Source organism: Chelonoidis abingdonii, chromosome 5 (genome assembly GCF_003597395.2).
Source record: "Chelonoidis abingdonii isolate Lonesome George chromosome 5, CheloAbing_2.0, whole genome shotgun sequence".
NCBI lineage: Eukaryota > Metazoa > Chordata > Testudines > Testudinidae > Chelonoidis > Chelonoidis abingdonii.
Window position 1 is genome coordinate 774,392 of NC_133773.1, and position 22,743 is coordinate 797,134.

The following is a 22,743-nucleotide window of genomic DNA, read 5'->3' on the forward strand; positions in this document are numbered from 1 at the left end:
AGCGTCGAAAAAAATCTCAGGCTACACAGTGCTGCGAACAAGCGTAACGGGAAGCCAGAGACTCAAATGACGCTCATGGAGGGAGGGAGAGGGTCCTGAGGACTCCAGCTATCCCACAGTCCACAGCAGTCTCTGAAAAGTATTTGCATTCTTGGCTGAAGCTCCCAATGTCTGTAAGGTTCAACACAGTGGCTCGGCGTGTGTCAGGGAAGCTCTCAGTTATTCCCCACCACCACGTGAAAGAAAGGGAAAGAAATCATTCTTGACTTCATTCAATGTACACCATTGTCTGAATGCTGCTGGTAGACGCGATGCTTGCAGCAGTGAAGATGCAGTAATTTGCTCCTCTCCCCTCGTTAGTAGCAGACGGTGCAAGTAGGACTGGTAACTGGTCCCTCAGAACCGGCTGAGTGCTCCAATGCTTTTTAACTGAATATGGGGGCCTGGGTATAAAATAGGAATGATTCCAGTGTCACTCCCCAGTAGGTAGGACAAACGCGCTAGTTAACCGTCTTCATCATAGCAACTGGGGCGAGCTTCATCAGCCCCTCCCTTTCCTGTGTAAAGAAAAATTCTGTAAGCCTGACTGCATAGCCCCGGGAGGCTGTCCCCCTCATTTTATCTCACTAACAAGTCTCTGTTTCTTATTCCTGCATTCTTTATAACTCATGGACACAAAATGGGGGGGACACTGCCACGATAGCCCAGGAAAGGTTTGGGGGAGGAGGGAAGCAACAGGTGGTTGTGCAGCGGGCACACCCATGTGAAATACTGACAACGGAGCAGCTGTGCCGATAACACTGTCCTCTATACACTTGCCTAATTCTAGGCAGGACTGACTCTAATTTATTAGAAACATAAAGGAGGATTGATCAGGGAGTCATTCCAGTTTTGGCTTTGCGCCCCGGCCATCTCAGCAGGGTCACTCATATAGCAGCAGACAGTAACAGAGGGGAAGAGATAACCGTCATCATCATTGGCCAAGTTTAACTCCGGCAGTAGACGGTAACAGAATGACTGGTACCATCTCTGCATCATGCAAAAAGCAAAATGAATGCGTGGGTCGTAAGCGGCTGGAGTATCGCCTTGTCCGCGGCATCCAAGTACACATAACGGTGCCGGAAAAAAAAAAAAGCTGAACGGGGCTCATGGTTGCCGTGCTATGGCGTCTGCCAGGGCAAATCCAGGAAAATGCGTCGAAAAAGGATTGTCAGCGTTGTTTTTCCGGAGAACGAATGACTGATGACATTTACCCAGAACCACAGCCGCGACAGATGATTCAACCCAGAATTCCAAAGGGCAGAGGAGACTGCGGGAACTATGGGATAGCTACAGAATAGCTACCCACAATGCAACGCTTCAGAAATCGACGCTACCCTCGGACCATGGTCGCACAACGCCGAATTACTGTGCCTAGTGTGGCCATGTGAAATCGAATTTATAATATCAGTTTTATGAAACCGATTTTAGCTAATTCGATATTATCGCGTAGTGTAGACGTGGCCAGAGTCACACTCTTCCAAGGGAGATGATTGCCCATCTCCACCTGAGATTAACAAGCACGTGCCTTCTCCTGGAGTTAGGTCATCCCTCTCTCAAGACAAATGGAGTAGGAATAAGTAGTTGTGCTCCTCCATATAAATGTTTAGCCCAGTGGCTAGAGTACACACCCAGAATGTAAGAGAACTTTCAATTGTTCCCTCTGCTTGATAGGGAGCCGATACTAAGCTGGGTCTTCCACCTCTCAGGAGAGTGCTCTAATCATGGAGATATATGATAGTCTGATGTAGGTTTCCCCTATCTCTCCTGTTGAAGCTGTTCCTCTGTGTATGAATAATTAGATTGGGAGAAAGAAAATGTGAGATTGCATCTTCAGTCCAGTGGTTAGAGCATTCACCTGAGAGGTGGGATACCCAGGGTCCAGCCCCCTCCTCCAATGAATATTTCATTATTCAGACACAGTAGAACAATTTCAAGAGAAGTGACCTATGCCAGAATATCCCATTGTCCAGTGGCTGGTGCACTCAGCTGAGAGGTGTGGGAGGTCCCTGTTCAAATCCCCACTCACCAGGGGAAGAGGGTATTAAACCCAGATCTCTGACATCCTGGGAGAGCTCTCTAATCACTAAGGCAAAGATTATAGGGAAGTAGCTTCTCCTCTGATCAATTTGTGTGTCATATTCTGCATGCATGCATCTACCAGATCGGGGCCTGAAGACAGACATGCAGGGGACTGTCTAGCTTTTGAATCCCACTGAAGCTTAGGCAGGAGTTAAGCACAGAGCTGCTAGGTAGTGTCAGGACTGAGGTGGCTGAGCACATGGCCAGTCACAGAAATTTAGGCACCTCCGGGACTTTAAGAGCTGAAGCTTCAGCACCTAAGGGTGGTACGTGTGCACAGGGTTAGGCAGCAGCTGAGCAGAGGTTTGTGAATGTCAGTGATGCCTAAGTGTTGGGCTGAGTCACCTCAAGAGGCAGATAGATGCTGATGTCCCCCTTGTGAATCCCATGGGCCTACCTGCATCTACTGATGCTGAAATACCTTTGAAAACATGGCCCACTGCCTTTGCCAAGTACCCAGCTGGTCAAGATACAGCCTGGGGGGACCTAGGTTATGTCAGACAGGTTTTGCTCTTTCAGCTTCTCCCTCAGTTCACTGCATCCCTTGTACTTGGAGTATTTCTGCAGCTCCTCTCTGAACTCCTAACAGTTTGTCAAGATCTTTCTGGTAGCGTGCCTAGACCTGAACTGAGTGTTTAACGTGTAGTCTCTCCAGAAGGGGTCTGCCCCATCCCTTCACTGTGACTTGACTGACTCTCTGCATGCATCCTTTTGTTGCAGCCATATTGTACTGCAAACTCACATATAGTTTCCTCCAATCCTCACTCTACATCTCCCTTAGTCTTTCTGAATTCCCAGGTCTCTTCTTCCCAAAGAGCTTCTGGATTTTCAGTTATTTTTCTCCAGCTGCATGAGCTGCATTTTCCAAGACTGACTCTCATGTTGTTTTCTGTCCATATCACTAATCTCTCTAGCCCCCTTGTTTTTTCTGTTCACATTCATGTTTGCAGCTCCTTCCAATGTAGTTATCAGCTGTGAACTACATTGGTGTGCAGTTTAGTCCCTCAGCTAGATCATTCCATCCAAAATGAAGTAACAAAATAAGGACAGTCCCTGTCCCAAAGGAACTGCAGTCTAAAAGACATGGAAAAGTCATAACAAGGTGTAGGGATGTGGTTTATTCTTTAAGTGATAATCTCATGTCTAGGGCCTTGCAAATGAAATGGGTTATAAAGAGGGATGGGAATGAAGGCAGCATGTTTTCTAAATCTGTTTAATTAGGTATTTCCCCATTTACTCCTAGGGGGATTCTGTGCCCCCAGTGCAGAAAAATGGAAAAAAAATTCTGCTGGGGCTGGGGACATAAGCCTCTTTCCAGGCAGCGGGTTTCTTCCAGCGTGCCCTGCCGGAGCAGCCTCAGAGACAGGGGAGGGAGTGGGGCTGGGCCTAAGCACACATGCCAACAAGCAAGAGAGAAAGACTCACTCTGTCCCTCTCTCTGCAGCTCCCTGGTGTGTAAGGGTAGGACTTTTATTATGCATGAGGCAGGCTAGAGGCACAAATGTAGCACCCTGATTGTATAGTTAAATTGTTAAAGCTACTGTTGATGGTTAATCTCATTCTCGAAGGCAGAAATGTAACAGCATACCTATTGTTCCTATTGTTAATTAGCGGTTCCCATTCCCAATCAATTCCCCCAGGAGCATAAAATCTGTGAAACTTTTAAGGCCCCTACATTGCCAGAGTGATGTAAAGGAGTCTTCTCACTTATAATGACAGTAAGGGAAACTTCAATTTAGGAAGTATCAGGGCTTGGCTACACTTGCAGGTGTGCAGCGCTGGGAGTTACAGCTGTCTTCGTACAGCTGTTTAGGGAAAGCGCTGCAGTGTGGCCACACTGACAGCTACCAGAGCTGAAGTGTGGCCACATTTGCAGCATTTGCAGCGCTGTTGGCAGTGGTGCATTGTGGGCAGCTATCCCACAGAGCATCTCGTCCCTTTTTGGCGCCGTGGGTTGTGGGAAGGGGATGGACGGGTGCGTGTCATTCCGCTTCCTGTCCCAACGCCCTGTGGTGCATCGCTTCACATCCCAGCAGTCACTGTTTTTCCGTCCACATTTGGCGCCATTGTGAGTCTCCCAAAGGTTTCTGTGCAGCGTGATTTCTGTGGGAAATGGAGCCCGAGCTGCTGAGGACTTCGCTGATGAGTGTCGCCAGCACATCACGTTTGGCAGTTGAGCTATTCCTTCAGCTCCAAAGTGACAGTGAGGAGTCCTGCAGCAGCAGTTATCTTCCAGGATAAACTCCTGTGAAAAATTTTGGGTTAGAGTGTTCGTGTAAGGTCCCCCTACAGCTTCTTTGCTTTCCCCAACGCACAGAAACCCCAGTACAGCCCTGAACCAACAGTCCCCTTCCCAGGTGACCTGCCAGCAGCAAGATATCTTCCAGGATTATTAACCCTGCACTCATTTCCCCCCTTAACTCCCATTTCTTTCGCTGCATGGGTTTGTGTGCGCTCTGTTTGGTATGGTGGAAAGATATGCTAAAATGAGACGGTAAACTCCTTCACATGTGATATACACAATAGCTGCCTCGCTCTTAAATGTTTCAGTTTTTTGTCTTTCTAATAACAGTGTCCTTGAATTCTCGACTGGCCGATCAAGAGACTGCTGAGAGGCGACAAAACCTGAGGAAAGAAGCCACGAAAAAGGCAAGAAGAAATGGTGCAAAGCATTAATGAATCAATCTGCCAGAACAGAGTAAAAAACTGCAGGATGGAGGAAAAAATTGCAGCGTGGAGGGAAAGAGAAAGCAGGAGAAGGCAGTGGTTAAAGAAGAAAGCACGGGAAAGCAGCTGAATAAGCATCCTGGCGCGCCAAAACGCTCCTGTATCCAGTCACTCATAGCCATGCAGGCAGGAGCATACCGTGTCGCACCCAGTGCTGGCCCACGCTCCCAAAGTCTTTCCCTTGTGCCCAATGTAGCTCACCGCCTTCTCCAGCATCCAGGTTCTTACCACCTCCACTGACCGGTCAGTGGAGGTGGTAAGAACCTGGATGCTGGAGAAGGCGGTGAGCTACATTGGGCACAAGGGAAAGACTTTGGGAGCGTGGGCCAGCACTGGGTGCGACACGGTAGTGCTCTGCCTGCATGGCTATGAGTGACTGGATACAGGGCAGCCGTTTGGCGCCCGGATGCTATCAGCTGCTTTCGTGCTTTTCTTCTTTAACCACTGCCTTTCCCTGCTTTCTCTTTCCCTCACGCTGCAATTTTTTCCTCCATCTGCAGTTTTTTACTGTTCTGGCAGATTTGATTCATAATTGCTTTGCACCATTTCTTCTTTGCTTTTTCTGGCTTCTTCCTCAGGTTTTTGTCGCCTCTCAGCAGTCTCTGATCGGCCAGTCGAGAATTCAAGGACACTGTTATTAGAAAGACAAAAAAACTGAAACATAAGAGCGAGGCAGCTATTTGTATAATCACAGGTGAAGAGTTACCGTCTCATTTTAGCATATTTTCCACATACCAAACACGAGCGCACACAACCATGCAGCGAAAGAAATGGTGAGTAAGGGGGAGAAATGAGTGCAGGAGTTTAATAATCCTGGAAATATCTTGCTGCTGCAGGTCACCTGGAAGGGGACTGTTTGGTTCAGGGCTGTACTGGGGTTCTGTGCGTTGGGGAAGCAAAGAAGCTGTAGGGGACCTTACACGAACACTCTAACCCAAAATTTTTCACAGGAGTTTTATCCTGGGTCACCTGGGAAGAGCGGGAGGGTCTTCTACAGCAATGCGGATTCCGCCCTGGCCCCTATGCAGCTTGCCTGTGTGCAGCAATGGTCCCCCCACCCCTCGCGGCACAGTGGCACGGACGCGTTAGCCTGACTGGGACAAGGACCACAGTGGGTCTCCCTATAAACTTGCGCAAGCGCATTGTCCACGCTTTGGCAGAAACTTTTGAAGAGATTACCAAGGCCGATTACCGCGACGTGATAGACCACATCAATGGGCTATTCCACATCTAGGCATGCATGCATACAGCCATAACCCCCCCTCCTCTCCTGAAAAATTTCCATCCTGAAAATAAAAGCTGCTTACCAGGAACCCACTCCTCTGCCTCTTCTTCACCAACAAGTTCCAGCTGCTGCGACTGGCTACCTTCCTCCTGGCTTGAGAAAAGCTCCTGGCTGCATGCCTCCTGGAACTCCAGGGTGTCTCCCCCCACCCCAGTACCCTCACTTTTGGTTTCCTCCCCCGCCTCCACCTCCCTCTCCTCTCCCCGCTCTGAACTGTCCATCGTGGTCGTCAGATTGGCAGTGGGGTCACCCCCAAGTATCGTGTCCAGCTCCTTGTAAAAACGGCAGGTCGTGAAGGCAGCACCAGAGCGGCAGTTTCCCTCACGAGCTTTGCAATAGGCACTCTGCAGCTCCTCCACTTTAACCCTGCACTGCAGCGTGTCCCGGTCATGGCCCCTTTCCAGCATGGCCCTTCAGATCTGCCCATAGGTATCGTAATTCCTAGGGCTGGAGCGCAGCTGGGACTGCACAGCTTCCTCCCCCCAAACACTGATGAGGTCCAGCAACTTGCCATTGCTCCATGCTGGGGCTCGTTTGGTGCGTGTAGGCATGGTCACCTGGAAAGATTCACTGATTGCACTCCACACCTGGCTGAGCAAACAGGAAGGGGATTTTTAAAATTCCCGGGGCATTTAAAGGGCGGGTCACCTGAGGCCAGGGCTGTAGAGTGCGAACTGATGAGCAGAGTGGCTGAACAGGCATTCTGGGATACCTCTGAATACCTTGGAGGCCAATTACAGCGCTTTTGGTGGCCACACTTGCAGAGCAGCGCTGCATCACCAGCGCTGCAATCATTATACCTGACGCAGAGCAGGAGTACAACCAGCGCTGCAGCCAGGGAGATGCAGTGCTGTATGTGCCTTGCAAGTGTGGACAGTGAGTAAGTTGCAGCGCTGGTGCTGGGTTTACAGCGCTGCAACTCTCCAGTGTAGCCAAGCCCTCAGAGGGTAGCCGTGTTAGTCTGGATCTGTAAAAGCAGCAAAGAATCCTGTGGCACCTTATAGACTAACAGACAGTTAATCTGTTAGTCTATAAGGTGCCACAGGATTCTATGCTGCTTTTACTCAATTTAGGAAGATCTATGTACTTTCTCATTTTTTTGCTGTGCCAAAGTGGCACAATGGGGTTAGATTACAGCTCAGGATTTATTTTGCTTACCCATTTAAAAAAAAAGACTTTGAAGGCAGATAAAACATTCACTAAGCAGTCTATAAAATGTCAGGACAATTAGAACCAAGCACTTCCCAAAGTAGCCAGTCAGGTCCAGGATAACGATTAGCAAAACTGCATGACTTTCATGTGTGAAAGTCTGAGCAATTTGAAATGACATTCTACTTTTTTTTCCTTCCCTGTTTGGTGTTCTGTAATGTAATTTAAATGAAAATCCAGGATTGTAACTGGAACGCAGGGTATTAGTTACCAAGTGTTTGTAACTTAGAGTTGTCTACACTTACATTTTATAGCGCTCTACTTGCTGGCTTGGGTGGGGGTGAAAAATCACCCCCCTGAATGCAGCAAGTTTGAGCACTTTAAAGCACAAGTGTAGACGGGCTCCCAGCGCTCTGAGCTAGTCTATTCCCCTCGTGGAGGTGGATTACCAGAAGCGCTGGGAGAGCTCTGACCGTGTGTGACCACACTCGCAATTCAAAGCACTGCTGCAGGAGCACTCCCACAGCAGTGCTTTGAAGTTTCTAGTGTAGATGTAGCCTTAATTTTCATATGTTTAGGAAATGCTGAATAGTTATTGTTACTTCTTTCTGTATTGTAGTTTAAATAACTTGCCAAAACAATTGAAACTGGCGCAAATATTTTGGCAAATAAAATACACAGAATTGTGCATTTTTTTGGCACAGAATTGTGCACTTTTTTGGTGCAGAATCCCTGTAGGAGTATCCATTCTATGTGTTGGTAGAGAGGTAACAAGCCCCTCACAGAACTCTCCTTACTCCATAGATCTCTATTTAACACTCTGTCTACACTTAAACCATTAAGAGACACAGCAGCACCTGCACCGCTGTAGTGCATTAGGATAGATACACATTATCCAGCAGTGTAGTTAATCCACAACCCCAAACAACATTACCTAGATTGACAAAATAATTTTTCTATCAACCTACCACTGTCTACACCGGGGATTAGGTCAGTTTAAGTACATCTCTTTGGGGTGTAGATTTTCACATCCCTGAGAGACAGAGCTTTGACAATGTGACTTTCTAAGGTAGAACGGCCTTTCACTCTGTGTTTTGGGGCAATGAGGAACAAGCTACAGGCCTGGTTAAAGAGCACAGCCCTGGCTTCTAGAATTTATGACACCCATAAAGTTTCATCAGTATCTAAAGTACAAGGTTTAATAATAAAACTATATTGAGTGCCCATTCATTTGAAACTTTGCACTGAGCACATGGATCCTGCATTCAGCAAAAAATAAAACGGCTCGTCTCAATGACCCAACCCCACAGGCTCACTGATAAACAATGGGGCAATCATGGCACTAGAACTCCAGCAGCCTAACTGACAAGGCTGTGATACTGAATTATTTCATGGACATGTGTCAAGGTTCCTTCCCCACTCTGAACTTTAGGGTACAGATATGGGAACCTGCATAACACCTCTAAGCTTAACTACCAGCTTAGATCTGGTCTTCCTGCCACCACACAGATTTTTGAGTACCTGGAAAACTCTCTTCCCCCCCAAAACCTTCCCCTCCCTGGGTAGCCTTGAGAGACTCCTCCACCAAGTCCCTGGTGAACACTGATCCAAATCCCTTGGATCTTAAAACAAGGAGAATTTAACCATCTCCCTCTCCTTTCCCCCACCAATTCCTGGTGAGTCCAGATCCAATCCCCTTGGATCTTAAAACAAGGAAAAATCAATCAGGTTCTTAAAACGAAGGCTTTTAATTAAAGAAAGAAAGGTAAAAATCATCTCTGTAAAATCAGGATGGAAAATAACTTTCCAGGGTAATCAGATTCATAGAGCCCAGAGGAACCCCCTCTAGCCTTACGTTCAAAGTTACAGCAAACAGAGGTAAACCCTTTGGCAAAAGGAACATTTACAAGTTGAGAAAACAAAGATAAAAGTAATGCGCCTTGCCTGGCTATTACTTACAAGTTTTAAATATGAAAGACTGGTTCAGAAAGATTTGGAGAGCATGGATTGATGTCTAGTCCCTCTTAGTCCCAAAAGCAAACAACCCCCAAAACAAAGAGCACAAACAAAAGCCTTTCCCCCACCAAGATTTGAAAGTATCTTGTCACCTTATTAGTCCTTTGGGCCAGGTGTTAGCCAAGTTACCTGAGCTTCTTAACTCTTTACAGGTAAAAGGATTTTGGTGCCTCTGGCCATGAGGGTTTTTATAGTATTGTACACAGGAGGGCTGTTCCCTTCCCTTTATAGTTATGACAGCATGTATTGTATTCATTTATTCGGCTTTATATAAAACAATGAAACAGAACACCCATCCCACCATTCACTAGAGCAGTGGTCACCAACCAGTAGACCACGATTGACTGGTCGACCCTGGAGACGCTCCCAGTCAATCGCGATCTCCAGCAGTAAAGCAGGCTTGCTCATATGCAGAGCATGCAGCAGCATGTGTTCAGCCCCTGTACCTAATCTCTGCAGAGCAGGGGAAAGGGGACACAGCCTGGCTTGGGAGGACTGGGAGCTGCTGTGGTCTGAGTTCTATTCTGAATGGTGAGTGCCTTTCTTAAAGAGACAATGCACTGTTTCTGAGATTGCCCCAGCAGCCAGTTCACAGTCTCTCTCTCTCTCTCTGCCCCGCACATGTACCTCATGTCCCCATCTCTGCAGAGGGGAAGGGAGACAACAAGGCTCAGTAACGGAGCAGGAGAGCTTTCAGTGAGTGTCTTAAAGAGACAGTGCATGGCGTTTCTCAGAAACTTACCCAGCAGCAGCCTGCACGCACACACACACACACATGCTCCCTGCTCTGTGTCACCCACCCACATCCCATACACATGTCCCACACACAATCTGTCACCCATGCACACACCATCTCTGTGTCACCACACTGGGTCACACAGACAGTGTCTCTGGGTTTCACACACCCCCCATCTCCTTCACACTCACCTCCCAACACATATCATTGTTGTTACTACTTGATGCATTGTGCATAAATTCTCTGTAATTTTATTCTTTCAAAGTGTGTTATTTTAGTATTTTGACTGGTCTGTGCATTTCATAATTTTGATTTCTCTTATACTTAAATTTAATTCTTTTAGTAGTGAGTTCTAGAACACCTAACCTGTCCTGGCTGAAGTAATTAGCCGTACGGCAACTTTTTGAAAATATCTATTAAATCTAGGTTTTTTTCTTTCTACTGGTGGTGCATAGCCACACACGCCCCAGCCCTGATCCCATCCCAGAGCCAGTGCCCCTCACCCCCTCCTGCACCCCAACACTCTGCCCCAATGTGGAGCCCCCTCCTGAACCCAAACTCCCTCCCAGAGCTTGCATCCCTCACTCCTCCTACCCCCAACCCGCTTGGCCCCAATCCAGAGCCCACACCCCCTCCCGAACTCAACCCACTGCCAGCCCAGTGAAAGTGAGAGAGGGTGGGGGAGAGCGAGTGACAGAGGGAGGGGTGATGGAGTGAGCAGGGTGGGGCCTCAGAGAAGGGGTGGGGTAGATCCTGGGTTTGCCCTTAAATTCAAAAAGTGATCTTGGGCGTAAAAAGGTTGGAGACCACTGCATTAGAGGATGCAAAATAAAAATAATCACACAACACAGCAGCATATTTTTTCCTCCCCACACATATTACAAATCAAAATCTCCCCATCTCCTCCGAAAATGTAGATATTTCCTACAATGGCCGAAGGGTTTTTTCTGCTGCTGTATATGAGCCACCTCCCCACGCAGTGACAGCTAGGCCAACAGAACCATTTTCCCGACTCTACGCTAGGGTTAGGTCACCATAGCAACGTCATGCAGGAGTGTGAATTTTGCACACCCCTCAGCACCACTGTGAAGTTGACCTAGCTGTTAGACAGACGCCAGGCCCTAGAGTTGTTCATATCAGACATTGGCCTGCCTGAAAGCTCACAGACAAGCTGTTCTGAACCTGATTGGTTATGTCCACAATGAAACCAGCAATTTCATTCACATCAGCAGCCACGCAGCTGTGAGCAACCAGGCAGTTCAGCAGCTGGAACGAAGCTGCTGAATGAGGCTTTGCAGATGTTCTGAAGGAGCCACAAAAACACTTCTTTGCCTTCGGATCAGCTGTGGTGTAAGATTTCAAAGCCTGATTATGACAAAACCAGTCCACTTCAGCATGTGACGTGGGGCACTGGCAGCGTCTGTTCATGTTTCCTCGTGTTTTGTCTGTTGCAGGGAAGCTGTGAACTAAGTGGGGGGCCAGAGGAAAGAGTCAGGTGAGATGATGGTGGGGTGGGGGTGGAATGAGGGCAGCTGGCTTCAGCAGTGTTACTGAGCATGCTCAGTTCAAGCCAAGCAGCAAATGACAGGGTTGGCGGAGGGGCACACAAGCATGGCCGGCTCCAGGGGTTTTGCCGCCCCAAGCAGCCCCCCCCCCCAAAAAAGCTGCGATCGCGATCCCGATCTGCGGCAGTTCAGCAGGAGGCCCTTCACTCCCAGCGGAGCGATGAACCCCCCACCGAATTGCCGCCGAATACCTGGACGTGCCGCCCCTCTCCAGAGTGACCACCCCAAGCACCTGCTTGCTAAGCTGGTGCCTGGAGCCGGCCCTGCACACATGACCCTGCATGCCTCCCCCAGCTATCCACAGAGGGGTCAGACAGAAACAGCGAGTTCTCCCTCTGAGTCCTCCAGAAACCCACGGGTTCCACTAGCCTCCAAAAAGGGACTATCTAGCCATCTACTCTTATGTCTCCCAGCAGCAGTCTCTGAGCACCTCCCAATCATTAAGATGTTTATCCTCCCACATCCCAGCGAAGCAGGGCCTGCTGTTCTCATTGTACAGATGGGGAACTGGGACCCACAGAGACTTAGGACCAGATTCACAAAGGTACCAAGGCACCAAAAAGTGCACACATGCATCTAGTGAAATCTGCAAAAGCCCCTAAACAGGTTAAAGTCCTAACTCCCATTAAACTGACAGTTTAAGCACCTAAACCACTTGGGCTGTATTGAAAACTCCTTTAAGGCCCAGACCTACGAGGTCACTGAACCCCCAGATTTCGGGAGCTTAGTTCTGTCTTTAGACTCCACTGTGATCCACAGAACGCCCTCTCTGCTGCGGCCTGGCCCGGTTGGTGGCTGGATTGACTCACCACCTCAGATATTACAGTACTATTTCCCCATGTGCCTGCCCCAGGTACTTACGCTGCAGTCTCACTTTATTTCCCCAGAACCCTGTCTTCTGCCTAAGCCCCAGAACAATCCACAGACCTGGGGAGGCAGGAGCTGCTTTGCTGAAGTCATGTGCAGGGCCTGATCTTGTGAGTATGTGCAGAGGCTACCTAACCCCACACAAAACAGCTGGGGGCAAGGCAGTCCCTCTGCCTTTAACCCTGTGGTTAGTGTACTCACCCTGGGTGTAGACAGGCCCTCGTTCACATTCTCCTCTTGCATGAGGGATGCAAAAGGATTTAAACAAGGATCTGCTACTGTCAGCTGAGTGCCCCAGCCAAGAGGCTACACAGTGATTCTTGCTGTTACTCTGACCCACATTGCACTATCCCATAGTCCAATGTCATTCTATGCCTCTACCAATGATCTGCAAGAAAATCTAACATTATGGCTGGTACAGATTGCAGGTGGCATCAACATTGGCTGAGTGGTAAATAATGATTGGGGCAGGTCAGCTACACAGGGGATCTGGGTCTCTTGGTAACATGGGCTCATTTGAGCAACATGCATTTTAATACTGCCAAATGTAAGGTTGTACAGCAAGGAGCACACGATGCAGCTTAGACTTAGGCCTGCTCTAAACTACAGTTTTAGGTTGAATTTAGCAGCTTTACCTTGATTTAAGCCTGGACCTGTCCACACAATGAAGCCCCTTTTTTTTTTTTTTTACACTTAGAATACCAGGGTTGGAAGTGACCTCAGTAGACCATCTAGTCTAACCCCCTCCTCACAGCAGGACCAATCCCCAGAAAGATTTTTACCCCACTTCCCTAAGCAGCCCCCTCAAGGATTGAACTCACAAGCCTGGGTTTAGCAAGCTAATGCTCAAACCACTGAGCTATTCCTCCCCCCTCCAAAGTTTTTTTAATAATTAGAGATATACCTATTACCTAGAACTGGAAGGAACCTTGAAAGGTCATTGAGTCCAGCCCCTGCCTTCACTAGCAGGACCAATTTTTGGCCCCGGATCCCTAAGTGGCCCCCTCAAAGATTGAACTCATAACACTGGGGTTAATATGCTAATGTGCAAACGACTGAGCTATCCCTCCCCTGTTTAAATTGATTTATTTTCTCCATCTCTGACAAGGGGATTAGCACTGAAATCAGTCTCCCTCGGTCGAATGTGGGATAGTGTGAACACAATTTGATGGTATTGGCCTTCGGGAGCTATCCCAGAGTGCTCCATTGTGACCGCTCTGGACAGCGCTCTTGTCATAAACAGATAAGAAAAGTTAATAGCACAGAAGTACTTTATATCTCTTTGACTGTAAAGGGTTAACAAGTTCAGTAGCCTGGCTGTCACCTGACCAGAGAACCAATCAGGGGACAGGATACTTTCAAATCTGGAGGGAGGGAAGTTTGTGTGTGTGCTGTTAGTTTTGGTTGTTGTTCTCTCTGGGGGCTCAGAGTGACCAGACGTGCAACCAGGTTTCCCTCCAATCTCTCTGATACAGGCTCTTATAAGTTTAAAATAGTGAGTACAAGGATACATTAAGGGCGATTAGGCTATGTTGTTTTCTTTATCTGCAAATGTGCATTGGCTGGAAGGAGTTTAAGTGTGTATTTGGCTGAAAAGATTTTAATTTGTACTTGTATATTTAGGCTGGAGAGGTGTTCAGTGCCTATAGACTAAAACCCTGTAACATATTCCCACTTATATTTACAAAAATAATTTTTTACTGTTTTTATCTCCTAATTAAAAGCTTTCTTGTTTAAGAACCTGATTGTTTTTTTATTCTGGTGAGACCCAGGGGATGGGGCTGATTCACCAGGGAATTGGTGGGGAGAAAGGAGGGAAGGGGAAAGAAAGGCTAATTCTCTCTGTTATCAAGATTACTGTCTCTCTCTGGAGAGTCTGGGAGGGTGAAAGAGAAGGAGGAGGAAGGTGAATTTCCTCTCTGTTGTGATTCAAGGAGTTTGGAATCACAGTGATCTTCCAGGGTAACCCAGGGAGGCGAAGTCTGGGAGAGGCAACGGTGGGAAAGGGTTTACTTTCCTGGGTAATCCAGAGGGTCTGGGTCTTGGGGGTCCCCAGGCAAGGTTTTGGGGGGACCAGAGTGTACTAGGCACTGGAATTCCTGTGTGGTGGCAGCGCTACAGGTTCTAAGCTGGTAATTAGCTTAGAGGAATTCATGCTGGTACCCCATCTTTTGAATGCTAAGGTTCAGAGTGGGGAATTGTACCATGACAGCTCTCTACTCAGATGCACTGGCCAGGTAGACAGGAAAAGCCCCACGAACTTTTGAATCTCATTTCCTGTTTGGCCAGCATGGCAAGGTGCAGGTGAGTGCAGATCTCATCAGCAGAGGTGACCATGATGGAGTCCCAGGATTGCAAAAGAGCTCCACCATGGACCAAACGGGAGCTACGGGATCTGATCGCTGTATGGGGAGACGAATCCGTGCTAGCTGAACTCCATTCCAGTAAATGAAATGCCAAAACATTAGAAAAAGTCTCAAAGGGCATGAAGGACAGAGGCTATAACAGGGACGTAGAGCAGTGTCGCATGAAAATTAAGGAGCTAAGGCAAACCTACCACAAAACCAGAGAGGCAAACAGCCTCTCCTGATCAGAGCCCTGAAAATCTGCTTCTGTGATGAGCTGCATGCCATGCTGGGGGGTGCAGCCACCACTCCCCCAACCCTGTGCTTTGACTCCTTCAGTGGAGAATCACACAACACGGAAGAGGGTTTTGGGGACGAGGAAGATGATGATGAGGAGACTGAAGATAGCTCCAGCAAGGAAGCGGAGAAACCGGTTTCCTCAATAGCCAAGATATGTCTCTCACCCTGGACCTGAAGCTTTGAACAAAGGACTGAATGACCCATCCCAGCTGTGGATGTTCCAGAGGGACTTTCAAGCCAGCAAACTCACCAGTACTGCCAGGAACCTGGTATATTGACTTTGAAGTCTTTGTATGTGACTATTATACCATTTAACATCTCTCTTCTTGTTCTTTCTTTTTTATTTATTTATTTAAATCTTTCGGTTTAGATGCTAAAGGATTGACTGGCAGTGTGGTATTTTGGGAAAGAGCCAACCTAATATTGACCTGGCACTGTGGCTGACCCTTTGGGGTCTGAAGAACACCTTGCACATGTGAGTAGAGTTTAAAATAACTTCTCACTGTGCTGGACCTAGGTGCTGATTGGGAGCCAGAGACTGGAATTCAGTAAAGGGGACTGGGTGTGGTTTCTTTGTTTGTTTGCTTCTTGGTAACCAGTATAGGGTATCAGAAGCTCAGTTTCTGACTTGTTGGGAGGTTTAATTTTAATGTTATCCACCAGTCTTGGAAGTATCCATTCTCCCTTTTGCAACCTACCCTGTCCTCATTATCAGTGATGCCTGCCTCAAGCACCCCCAGTCACAAGCACAACAGGATCCCAAGGTATCCAATACTAGAATGACTTCTAGGGCTGGGGAGATGAAGTCATGGTCAACCATACGGGCTGGGAGGGGCCTGCAGACACAAACAGCCTCAGTAGCAGGGAGATGGTTTGTACTCATGGCTTCTGGCTTGTTTCATTGCACCCCAGCCCATGGGTTTTGTCTTTGGACACTGGAGATCATCCCCACTCCCCCATCCCGCTGTTCCGCTCAGCATCTGACAATTGTCTCATTGGCACAGTCAGCTGCAAGGGACATGGGCTGAGGGTTTCATCTCTCCAGCTTTCTCCTCACAGCTCCAGAGGCCACTTCTCTTCTGCCTGTCCCATGTGTCTGACTGATGACTCCAATTCTCAGGCAATATGTTCACCAGCAAACCCCAGCAACAGTGAAATTGTCTGCCTGAGCCCATCCCCCGGCGCTGCCAGCCTCAAGCGGCCATGCAGCAGGAAGACTGACTGGTTAGAAGGAAGTTTACAGCCGTGTAACCAGTTTCCCTTACACACTCGTGACAATGGATCTCATCACTGTATGAGTCAGGATCTGTAACAATATTGTATCTTGCTCAGGAAGTTACCGGCTGCTTCCCCTGCAGCACTCTGTCCAGCACGCCTTTCCCATCGCAGCTGCAACTCCTGGTCTGGTCCCAGATGGCCACTCCCCAGAGTCACTGTTGAATCTGATCTCAGATCCACTCTGCTGCAATAGACTCCTGGCTGCATTGCCCAGCCACATGAAACAGCCACAGAGTGGAGTATGACTGATGGCGAATCTCTAGCCATGGGTTCTCCAGCAGAACGGGAGCAGCGCCAGCCTTCCCCTTGAAGAAAATAATTTCAGCTCACACCATCCAGCTGCAAGAATGTACAAATTCCCCAGTGTAATGCATTAAATAGCTGCAACATGGCAGCAGGAACTAAGTGGGGAGCACCTGTTGTTTCAGGTGCCGGTGAGCTTCGAGGAGGTGTCCGTGTATTTCCCCATGTGGCAGAGGGCTCTGCTGGAGCCCACTCAGAGAATCCTCTACAGGGACGTCCTGCAGGAGAACTATGAGTGTGACCTCACGGGGTAAGGATTCCTGTCCCCTCAGTTATTTGAAGCCCTGTGGTCTCCATTTCAGCATCTGGTCAGGTTCTTCCCTGGTCACTTAGATTAGAGGGGAATGGGTCATACAGTCTACAGCACCAGTGTGAGAGAGCCATTCACGTCCATACCCCCTCCAATGGGATGGGGAGTCAGGGACCTAATGGACATGCTCATTCATCTGCATCCCTCCAGCTGTCACAGGGGCAGGAGCAGTGTCTTATCCTGTCTGCATTAATACTCACTCACACACAGGATCTCTGTGCACCTCCCTTCACAGGACTAGCTCCAGCTGTGGGAAGGGCTCTGGGTCTGTAGACCAGGGGTAGGCAACCTTTCAGAAGTGGTGTGCCAAGTTCACTGCAATTTAAGGTTTCGCATGCCGGTAACACATTGTAACATTTTTAGAAGGTCTCTCTCTATAAATCTATATTATATAGATATAGTCTGGAGTTCCATCCGCTGGCTCCTGCCAGCCGGGATTCTGGCCCCGCTCAGCCTGCGGCCAGCCTGGACTTCCATCCATCCAGGCCAGCAGCAGGCTGAGTGGGACCGGCGTCTGGGACCCCAGAACGGTGGCGCGCTGAGTGGCTCAGCCCGCTGCCGGCCCGGGGTTCCATCCATCCAGGCCAGCAGCAGGCTGAGTGGGACCGGCGTCTGGGACCCCAGAACGGTGGCGCGCTGAGTGGCTCAGCCCGCTGCCGGCCCGGGGTTCCATCCATCCAGGCCAGCAGCAGGCTGAGTGGGACCGGCGTCTGGGACCCCAGAACGGTGGCGCGCTGAGTGGCTCAGCCCGCTGCCGGCCCGGGGTTCCATCCATCCAGGCCAGCAGCAGGCTGAGTGGGACCGGCGTCTGGGACCCCAGAACGGTGGCGCGCTGAGTGGCTCAGCCCGCTGCCGGCCCGGGGTTCCATCCATCCAGGCCAGCAGCAGGCTGAGTGGGACCGGCGTCTGGGACCCCAGAACGGTGGCGCGCTGAGTGGCTCAGCCCGCTGCCGGCCCGGGGTTCCATCCATCCAGGCCAGCAGCAGGCTGAGTGGGACCGGCGTCTGGGACCCCAGAACGGTGGCGCGCTGAGTGGCTCAGCCCGCTGCCGGCCCGGGGTTCCATCCATCCAGGCCAGCAGCAGGCTGAGTGGGACCGGCGTCTGGGACCCCAGAACGGTGGCGCGCTGAGTGGCTCAGCCCGCTGCCGGCCCGGGGTTCCATCCATCCAGGCCAGCAGCAGGCTGAGTGGGACCGGCGTCTGGGACCCCAGAACGGTGGCGCGCTGAGTGGCTCAGCCCGCTGCCGGCCCGGGGTTCCATCCATCCAGGCCAGCAGCAGGCTGAGTGGGACCGGCGTCTGGGACCCCAGAACGGTGGCGCGCTGAGTGGCTCAGCCCGCTGCCGGCCCGGGGTTCCATCCATCCAGGCCAGCAGCAGGCTGAGTGGGACCGGCGTCTGGGACCCCAGAACGGTGGCGCGCTGAGTGGCTCAGCCCGCTGCCGGCCCGGGGTTCCATCCATCCAGGCCAGCAGCAGGCTGAGTGGGACCGGCGTCTGGGACCCCAGAACGGTGGCGCGCTGAGTGGCTCAGCCCGCTGCCGGCCCGGGGTTCCATCCATCCAGGCCAGCAGCAGGCTGAGTGGGACCGGCGTCTGGGACCCCAGAACGGTGGCGCGCTGAGTGGCTCAGCCCGCTGCCGGCCCGGGGTTCCATCCATCCAGGCCAGCAGCAGGCTGAGTGGGACCGGCGTCTGGGACCCCAGAACGGTGGCGCGCTGAGTGGCTCAGCCCGCTGCCGGCCCGGGGTTCCATCCATCCAGGCCAGCAGCAGGCTGAGTGGGACCGGCGTCTGGGACCCCAGAACGGTGGCGCGCTGAGTGGCTCAGCCCGCTGCCGGCCCGGGGTTCCATCCATCCAGGCCAGCAGCAGGCTGAGTGGGACCGGCGTCTGGGACCCCAGAACGGTGGCGCGCTGAGTGGCTCAGCCCGCTGCCGGCCCGGGGTTCCATCCATCCAGGCCAGCAGCAGGCTGAGTGGGACCGGCGTCTGGGACCCCAGAACGGTGGCGCGCTGAGTGGCTCAGCCCGCTGCCGGCCCGGGGTTCCATCCATCCAGGCCAGCAGCAGGCTGAGTGGGACCGGCGTCTGGGACCCCAGAACGGTGGCGCGCTGAGTGGCTCAGCCCGCTGCCGGCCCGGGGTTCCATCCATCCAGGCCAGCAGCAGGCTGAGTGGGACCGGCGTCTGGGACCCCAGAACGGTGGCGCGCTGAGTGGCTCAGCCCGCTGCCGGCCCGGGGTTCCATCCATCCAGGCCAGCAGCAGGCTGAGTGGGACCGGCGTCTGGGACCCCAGAACGGTGGCGCGCTGAGTGGCTCAGCCCGCTGCCGGCCCGGGGTTCCATCCATCCAGGCCAGCAGCAGGCTGAGTGGGACCGGCGTCTGGGACCCCAGAACGGTGGCGCGCTGAGTGGCTCAGCCCGCTGCCGGCCCGGGGTTCCATCCATCCAGGCCAGCAGCAGGCTGAGTGGGACCGGCGTCTGGGACCCCAGAACGGTGGCGCGCTGAGTGGCTCAGCCCGCTGCCGGCCCGGGGTTCCATCCATCCAGGCCAGCAGCAGGCTGAGTGGGACCGGCGTCTGGGACCCCAGAACGGTGGCGCGCTGAGTGGCTCAGCCCGCTGCCGGCCCGGGGTTCCATCCATCCAGGCCAGCAGCAGGCTGAGTGGGACCGGCGTCTGGGACCCCAGAACGGTGGCGCGCTGAGTGGCTCAGCCCGCTGCCGGCCCGGGGTTCCATCCATCCAGGCCAGCAGCAGGCTGAGTGGGACCGGCGTCTGGGACCCCAGAACGGTGGCGCGCTGAGTGGCTCAGCCCGCTGCCGGCCCGGGGTTCCATCCATCCAGGCCAGCAGCAGGCTGAGTGGGACCGGCGTCTGGGACCCCAGAACGGTGGCGCGCTGAGTGGCTCAGCCCGCTGCCGGCCCGGGGTTCCATCCATCCAGGCCAGCAGCAGGCTGAGTGGGACCGGCGTCTGGGACCCCAGAACGGTGGCGCGCTGAGTGGCTCAGCCCGCTGCCGGCCCGGGGTTCCATCCATCCAGGCCAGCAGCAGGCTGAGTGGGACCGGCGTCTGGGACCCCAGAACGGTGGCGCGCTGAGTGGCTCAGCCCGCTGCCGGCCCGGGGTTCCATCCATCCAGGCCAGCAGCAGGCTGAGTGGGACCGGCGTCTGGGACCCCAGAACGGTGGCGCGCTGAGTGGCTCAGCCCGCTGCCGGCCCGGGGTTCCATCCATCCAGGCCAGCAGCAGGCTGAGTGGGACCGGCGTCTGGGACCCCAGAACGGTGGCGCGCTGAGTGGCTCAGCCCGCTGCCGGCCCGGGGTTCCATCCATCCAGGCCAGCAGCAGGCTGAGTGGGACCGGCGTCTGGGACCCCAGAACGGTGGCGCGCTGAGTGGCTCAGCCCGCTGCCGGCCCGGGGTTCCATCCATCCAGGCCAGCAGCAGGCTGAGTGGGACCGGCGTCTGGGACCCCAGAACGGTGGCGCGCTGAGTGGCTCAGCCCGCTGCCGGCCCGGGGTTCCATCCATCCAGGCCAGCAGCAGGCTGAGTGGGACCGGCGTCTGGGACCCCAGAACGGTGGCGCGCTGAGTGGCTCAGCCCGCTGCCGGCCCGGGGTTCCATCCATCCAGGCCAGCAGCAGGCTGAGTGGGACCGGCGTCTGGGACCCCAGAACGGTGGCGCGCTGAGTGGCTCAGCCCGCTGCCGGCCCGGGGTTCCATCCATCCAGGCCAGCAGCAGGCTGAGTGGGACCGGCGTCTGGGACCCCAGAACGGTGGCGCGCTGAGTGGCTCAGCCCGCTGCCGGCCCGGGGTTCCATCCATCCAGGCCAGCAGCAGGCTGAGTGGGACCGGCGTCTGGGACCCCAGAACGGTGGCGCGCTGAGTGGCTCAGCCCGCTGCCGGCCCGGGGTTCCATCCATCCAGGCCAGCAGCGGGCTGAGTGAGACTGGTGGCCCGGACCCTGGGCTGGGTTCCGACTGCCAGCTCCTGCCAGCCAGGGTCTTAGCCACAAGCTCCACTCAGTCTGCTACGAGTCTGGGGTTCCCTTCACCCAGGCCAGCAGCGGGCTGAGCGGGGTTGGCGGCTGGGACCTCAGCGTGCCATTAAAAAAAATCAGCTTGGGTGCCACCATTGGCATGTGTGCAGTAGGTTGCTGACTCCTGCTGTAGACAATAGGCAGGGATTTAACACCAGAGCTGCATGTGCCTGATTAAGTCCCACAGAGCCTACAGATCCTGAACACTCCCAGTGAGGCTGTGACAACTTCCTCCCAGACATCTGCCTCTCTCAAGGAGGCTCAGTGACCATGTTCCCATCTGTTCAGATCCCACAACCCCCCAGCAAATCATGGGATCAAGTTAAACTCAAGATGCACCCTTTGTGACAAATACTCCACCAATCCTCTGTGCACTCTGCTCATGCCTGATTTCACCCCTGAGCAGGACTCCCCATTCCCAGACCTGCACTAACCATCCAGCTGGAAGCAGGAAAAGAGCCATGGGTCCCGGATCTCCAGAACTCCAAGGAAAGGAAGATCTCAAGAGGCACCTGCGCAGGTGAGGAGTCAGTGACACAGAAACTATCTGACAAATGGAGGAAAACGCTGAAAATCCTCAAAATTTGGTGTGAACCCCCTTGGTTGTGCCTCATCTCACTCAGGTCAGGCTCTGGTCAGCAGCAGGTGTCATGTCATCATTGTGGATATTGCTCATGTCTTCCCACCCACCCTGTTCGCTGTCAGGAGTTTTCTCCCTGATGTCACTTCCCTGTGAGTTTTTGGATGGGTGTAGAGACAGAATCCAATTTCTCAATCTCCCCAAAAGTTATTGCATTGTGTTTTCCCTCTTTGCTACTCCCCTTTGTGTCCTTTCTGCCAGCTCAGGCACTGACTCCTGCCTGGATTCCCTCTCTCTCCTCCAGCAGGTGACGAGACAATGACTGAGAACGAGGAGGGGAATCCACAGCAGGAAGATCCTGGGAAAGCAGAACTGCGGGGGAGGTTTCTAAGAAAAGCTAAAGGGACTTTTTCCCAGTGCTTGGAACAGAAAAAAGCCTGCAGTAAATGGCACAGGTCAGGGAGGAAGCTGGAAAGAAGCCCATGGAAGAAAGTGGATGAATCCATTGAATGTGGGAGAGGAGGCAATGGTCCCCAAGAAACCACAGCCCAGCAGACAAATTACAAGGAAAAGAAACCCTAGAAATGCTTGGAGTGTGGGAAAAGTTTCATTTATCACTCAGGACTTATTAACCATAGTAGAATCCACATAGAAGAGAGACCATATAAATGCCTTGAGTGTGGAAAAAGTTTCACTGTATCATCAGCCCTTATTATTCATCAGAGAACCCACCCAAGAGAGAAACCCTATGAATGCTTGAACTGTGGGAAAAGCTTCAGTCAGAGATCTTCTTACTACCCATCAGAGAATGCACACAGAAGAGAGACCATATAAATGGCGTGAGTGTGGGAAAAGCTTCAGTCAGTGCTCAGGTCATATTCATCATGGAAGAACCTACCCAGGAAAAAAACCCTATAAAGGCTTAGATTGTGTGAAAAACTTCAGTCAGAGCTCCAACCTCATTACACATCAGAGAACACACACAGGATAGAAACTCTATACATGTTTGGATTGTGTGAAAAGATTCAGCATGAGCTCAATTTTTATTACCCATTGGCGACTCCACATAGAAGATAGACAAGACGGTTACTCACCTTTGTAACTGTTGTTCTTCGAGATGTGTTGCTCATATCC

The 22,743-nt window shown here is 52.0% G+C and overlaps 1 protein-coding gene and 1 pseudogene across 1 annotated transcript in view; one reads left to right on the forward strand and one right to left on the reverse strand.

Annotated features, from left to right (window-relative positions):
• LOC142046878 (uncharacterized) overlaps positions 1-22,743 on the reverse strand; it is a 783,739-nt gene that overhangs the window by 68,623 nt on the left and 692,373 nt on the right. The window lies entirely within an intron of this gene.
• LOC142046858 (uncharacterized) lies at positions 1,014-22,711 on the forward strand (annotated as a pseudogene).